The following is a 6489-nucleotide window of genomic DNA, read 5'->3' as shown; positions in this document are numbered from 1 at the left end:
TCACAAAACAATCTCATCAGAACAAAAGTATCGACAGTGTTTACCTTACACTAGTCGCATACAAGGGAACACTGACACTAAGACTCTGACTCTAACGACCGACTATGCTCTGATACCACTATTGTAACACCCTTCTAAAACCCCCCGGTAAAATAATATAATATAATCAGAGTAATAACACATCAAGGATGTTACAATTATTAAATAAATAAAACATCAAAGTCGATTGTCATGCTTTTATTAAAATTAACCAAACTTCAACATGTGTTCATCACAGCGGAAACTTATTTCAAACAATGTTAGGAGCATATCCAAACAGCTCATCAATACATAATCCATAAACAAAATAACAACATAGTATCTCAAGTAACGCTAAGACTAATCGATCCCAGTGTTACAATCAGAGCATGACTCGACACGAACTACGGGCTAGCTTATAAGCTATCTTCACCCAATCACACGCCGCTACATCCTTAATCTGAAATCATCAAAGTAAGGGTGAGTTTCATTCGAATTAATAACCATTATACAATCATAAGCAATAGAATATCATAGCAATTATCATCCACTCATCATACATACAATCAGAATTATTAGAACAAGCAAGCAACAGTGTATAAACATCATCTATCACACCACACAATCATTCAGTCATATCATAATATAATGCAATGAATGAACTGACACTAATGCATGTGGTACCATCCATGGGATAAACCCATCCAACTGATCTTTTCATCACCGAGATACAGTTTTAACCAGCACAAATTCCACACAATGGGAATTATGCCCACCATTTTGATCCATTTCATCACCGGGATCCATCACCGAAAATGTATGCCAATGAATGCAACATATAACATGCTTACAACATCACCAATTCGATGTAACACACCGTTTCATTATCATCACCAAATCATCACCGATAAGCATGTATATATTCTTAGCATTCATACAAACATAACACACGCATACACGAAAGTCATCACCCAATAAATACATAATCACAGATAAACAACTTGGACTTTACATCCATACTACCTATTCATCATATAGGCCTTTAACTCAGCTTCACACTGCTCAAAACGGCACATAAATCGGGTATTCGGATCAAAAGTTATGAGTTTTCAAAGATAAAACATTTTTAGAAAAGTGCTGCAGGAACGGGGTTGTCCCTACGTGGGAACCGGTTCCTGGCAGCTTCAAAAGTCTCGTCTCTGGTATTTACTATGGGGAACCGGGTTGTCCCTACATGGGAACCGGTTCCCAGCTACCCAGAATCCATATTTCTCTGTTTTTACAAGGGGGAACCGGTTCGTCCCACATGGGAACCGGTTCCTACGTACCTGCACAGCAAAAATCACCATTTTGACAGCTTTTACCCTATCCCATAACCCCAATTTCAGGTACATACGAACATAGCACACAAATATCATTGTTTTTCACACAATTACACATTTCAAATAGGTTATTGACATGTATTAACATCATATGTCACAAGTATCAACAGAATCATGTCAATTCATACAAGATTATCAAAACCTAACAAATTCCCAACCCGACACGTACGAATGAACTAAACAATAATCCTAATCTATCCTACTACCTACAATCGCATAAGGATTACTAACCCGAAGAATCCCCCCTTACCTCAGAGTCGGATCTTCGAAGTTCTTCTCCCCCTTTGGCTCTTCTCACTTTCACGTGTTCTTCAGTTCCAAAATCTGCTTCTACTGCTTCTGCTTCTCTTTTTCCCAATTTCCTTTATTTTATGAAAAATAAAATAAAACATTCTTAATGGGCTTGCTTAGTTAACACCCCCCTTCTACTAACTATCACACTCAGCCCAACACCATATTTTTATTATTTTCCAATTAATTCCCACAGATTATTATTTCTAATAATTTAATTAATAAAATAATTAAATTAATACACCAGAATTAACGGGGTGTTACATGGACAGTCTCTGTCACCCTTATCTTCATCAATCTTCCTTAGCAGTGTCTAGGATCTATGTTTATTCTCTCCTCAGCATGAGTCAGCCTTCATCTTGGGCTTTAAACAAGAAGTCTCCACTAGATAATCTTTCTGCCAATCATTTCAATAAAAATCCCTGGAAAGGGTTAGCCTCCAAATCAATGCATCATTTCAATAAAATTCCCTGGAAAGGGTTAGCCTCCAAAGTCAATTAAAATCAATCCATCATTTCAATAAAACCCCTGGAAAGGGTTAGCCTCCAAAGTCAATTATTAAATGTCAAAATAGATAAAGATTCATTTCTCTTAGGAGATAATTTCCCCAAAAGAGTCAAAACCCCTGGAAAGGGTCAGCTTCCAAAAACATGATAAAGTCAGTCTTTTACTAAATAATTTCTCCAGCTAAGTCAAAATCCCTGGAAAGGGTTAGCTTCCAAAGAAAAACAGTCTTTTAATAAAATCTCCTCAGTAGAGTCAAAACCAACAAAAATAGTTAGCCTCAACCTTGGGCTTCATACAAGGCACCAAACAATAAAACTCCCCTGTCAAGAATCAGCCTCAACCTTGGGCATTGTACAAGGCAGATAATAGAGTCTCCCCAGTGAGTTCTTCATCACTCAGTAGCCACAACCTTGGGCTTTGTACAAGGCAGATAAACCGTATTTTCATGTGTCAAAAATTCCTAACACCTAGGATCTTTTCCCTATAGAGTCATCCATACTCAGTTTATTTAAGAGTCTGCCACAACCTTGGGCTTTGTACAAGGCAGAAAATAATGTTTTCCCTAGCTAGAGTTAGCCACAACCTTGGGCTTTGTACAAGGCACATAAAATAGAGTCGTTCATTCAATTATCCTCAGCAATCAGCCACAACCTTGGGCTTTGTACAAGGCACACAAATAGAGTCTCCCTAAGTAGAGTCAACCTCAATTCTGGGCTTTGTACAGAACACCAAAAATACCCTGTAATTAATCCCCAATGGAGTCATCTCCCAGAGTCAATAATATTAATAAATCAATCAAAAAGCCTCAAGCTTGGGCCTCATACAAGCCAGCTAAAGTCAAATCTTTTATACAGTAGATAGACATAGCTTATCTCTATAGAGAGATATTTTTACTACGCTACCACATTCAAACAAACAAACATTTCATTTCAATTTTAATCAAGTCTTCCCATTTAGGATTTTGAAAGGCATGAGCTGGCAGTAAAACCCAGACATGTGGTAACTTTCCCTAATTTGGATGAGCATCTTTCTTTCATTTAAGAGGCATTTGACTGGTATACTTGCACATACACAAGTAAGGTCCCCCTCTTAAATGAAATGAATTCAGTTATTCTGTCACTCCTTTAAATGTTTGTGGTAGAATAGTACAAATACCTCTCTGTAAAGATGATTTCATGTCTCTTTACTGTAAACAGAGATTTAATTCCAAGCTTCAACCTTGAGCTTCAAGCAAGGCACCAAAAAATAAGTAATTTCCCTAGTTAGTTCCCCGAACTACATTAAGCTCTGACTTCCACTAGGGATATGTATGCATGAGGTTCACAAGGAATCTCACCGAGCTAATAAAATACCAAAAATAGTCAGTCTGTCTATATGTCTGTCTTTCTTTAAATCAATTCAATTCCTTCTCCTAACACAAAGGAGAAACTTTCCCAATCATTAGCAGCAAACACAATCACAATGACACAGAGAAGGTTCCTGTAGAGTACTACAGATATGTAGGGTGTTTAAACACTTCCCTATGTATAACCGACCCCCCGGACTCCAGAATTTCTAGTCTAGGTGAAATCCCCACACTTAGCAAACTCCTAGGGTTTAGTTGAGATCTTTTTTCCCCTTTCCTACTCGTAGGACAAATAAGAAAGTTCGTGTGATATCGTAGGAAGAACTGAAATAAAATTCATCCCACCACGGGCGCATTCTCCTTCCAAATTTCGCGTGAAGGGTTTAGCGTGCCGTCCTCCCAAGTGAAACGGGGAGGTAAAGAAAACGACCACCACAGAAAAATGGCGACTCTGCTGGGGATATAAGTGTTAAAAACCTTGGTTTTTCATCCAAACGAATGGTTGACCTGTTGCTGGTCCAGCCCCAATGAGGAATTAGGGATGCCAAATTCCCCCTCAAACAAGAGAGGTCCTGCCTAACCTCTGTGTCATATCATGTGTTTGCTGCATTTATATTTGTTTATTTTGTTTATTCTGTATCGGGAAAGGGCTTGATTCCCCCTTGTGGTGAGAAATCCTATACCCGGATTTGAGTGCAACATAAGATACGATGGAGGATGTCTTCCCGGTGAAGGCCCTCTAATCTTGGTTTCCAAGTCTACTCTTGGGATTTGCCTGGCTGGTTGTGATTAACTGCGCCACTGCATTCCGAGACTGATTTGTACCAGGAGGACCTAGAAACACATTAACCCCACTTAAAGCCTTTTTTAGGACGTAGAGCGGTGATTACGGAAGTAATTGTCACGCAGATACTACACTCAGAGAAAACTCTCTTATAGATACCAATCAACGTATCTTTAAGGTTGAGCAAAAACTCTGAGACCCCTAGAACCCGTTCTACAGGTACAAAAATCCTTAACCTTAGTTTACCATTGGGGCGGGGATTGCGTTTGGACTTCATGACCACTATATCCTTCAACGCCAAGTTTGTTTAAAACTCTTGTGTGTGCATTCATGCATTCATGCATCATTCATTAATAAACAACTAAAAACAAAAAGAGTCTTTTTCGAGTCGTTTTTCAAGGAAACTAAATAACGAACGTTTTGAACTTCTTAGAAAGAGAGAAACGGAGAAAGGACTTAAGGATCTACATCATGGATTACGGAAGAAAGAGAGCTAGGAAATACACCTTCAAGATTCCCCAGGTCGAGGAACTGGGAAAGCTCGGAAAACTGGTGGTCAACCCCCAGGCTTTCAAGGAGAAGTATGGAAAACTTCTGCCTTTGCTCAATACCAACATGGTGGATGGAATCCTTCCCACCTTGGTACAGTTTTACGATCCAACGTATCACTGCTTCACCTTTCCAGATTATCAGCTCATGCCTACGTTAGAGGAGTACTCTCGTCTGATTGAGATACCCGTGTACGCGCAAGATCCGTACTCCGGTTTGGAAAAGAATCCTGACGACATTATCATTGCTGCAACTACTCCTTTGAACGTAGTCGACATTAGAACTCATATGGTGAGTAGAGGAGGAATTCAAGGATTGCCCTCCAAATTCCTGTTTGATCAAGCTCGGTACTTTGTCAGCATCCAAGATATGAGCGCTTTTGAGGAAATCTTGGCTTTGCTTATCTACGGATTGTTTTTGTTCCCTAACATTAACGATTTCGTCGACATCAACGCAATTAAGATCTTCTTAATTAGAAATCCAGTTCCAACCTTGCTTGCGGATGCTTATCACTCTGTGCATTCAAGAAACCTGCAGCGAGGAGGATTAATCACATGCTGCGTACCGTTGTTATACGAATGGTTCGTTTCGCACCTGCCAAAGTCTAGCACTTTCTGGAACATGAGGGATGGCCTTTAATGGTCACAGAAAATCATGTCTCTCACTCATACGGACATTGAGTGGTGTAGTCCTGACAACGACGAAACCAAGATCATCTTCAGTTGCGGAAGTTTTCCCAACATACCCCTTATTGGAACTAAGGGAGGAATCAGTTACAATCCAGCTTTAGCCCGTCGTCAATACGGCTATCCCATGAAAAATATACCAAGTAACATCCAATTGGAAGGTCTGTTCTTCAAGAACATCGACGATCATGGCAACATGCTGAAGAAGGAAATTGTCCAAGCCTGGCGTCTTGTTCACAGCAAAGGAAGAAGATTGTTAGGAAAACATCTTTGCATCTCCCTGAATCCTTACCTTCAATGGGTACGCGTCAGAGCATTCAAGCTCAGGATGCCATATCAACATCAAGAACCTATTCCCCTAAGGGAACCAATTTACCTTTTCTCCACCGATGTTGAAAAACTGCAAGCGGCATTAAACAAGGTATGCCAAGAAAGGAATGCTTGGAGGAACAAGTATCGAATTGTCAACACGGAAAATGTTGAAATTCAGAACATCCTAAGAAGGAAGGATGAGTTACTTGAAGTACTCGATCGACAAGTGACACAATCGTCACTTTCTCATCATATCCCTCCTGCTTCCTGGATCATCGATCAGCTCACGTCAGAGAACGCTTAGCTCAAGAAACAGAAGAAGATGTTAGAACGTGAAGTCGGCTCTTCATCAAAGTTTTAGAGTCCTTTCTCTCAGTTTCTCTGTATTTCCATTTTCAAAGTGTGTAAAAACGGCGTTTTCGCTTAATTAATAAAAGTTTGATGTTTCATAACGTAATTATGGTGTTTCCTTGAAAAATATTAACTTAATTGCATATCATGCATCGCTTTAGTCGTACGCACTGACACGAGAATTGTCGCGGATCTAATAGTCACTTTCCTTTCTCCAGAAAGAGAGGAGGAGGAGGTGAACCAAGACTTTCAAGCTGTCTCATC

The 6489-nt window shown here is 39.7% G+C and overlaps 1 long non-coding RNA gene across 1 annotated transcript; it reads right to left on the bottom strand.

Moving 5' to 3' along the window:
* Positions 1-205: 205 nt before the first annotated feature.
* LOC131621790 (uncharacterized) lies at positions 206-1761 on the bottom strand. Its single transcript, XR_009289686.1, has 2 exons — positions 1651-1761; positions 206-478 (listed from the first exon to the last, which is right to left on the bottom strand). It is a non-coding gene; the product is annotated as an uncharacterized LOC131621790 (long non-coding RNA).
* Positions 1762-6489: the final 4728 nt, after the last annotated feature.

Source organism: Vicia villosa, linkage group LG1 (assembly GCF_029867415.1).
Source record: "Vicia villosa cultivar HV-30 ecotype Madison, WI linkage group LG1, Vvil1.0, whole genome shotgun sequence".
In the NCBI taxonomy this organism is placed as follows: Eukaryota; Viridiplantae; Streptophyta; class Magnoliopsida; order Fabales; family Fabaceae; genus Vicia; species Vicia villosa.
Note: the sequence above shows the minus strand (reverse complement) of the source record. Positions and strands in the feature narration are given on the sequence as shown.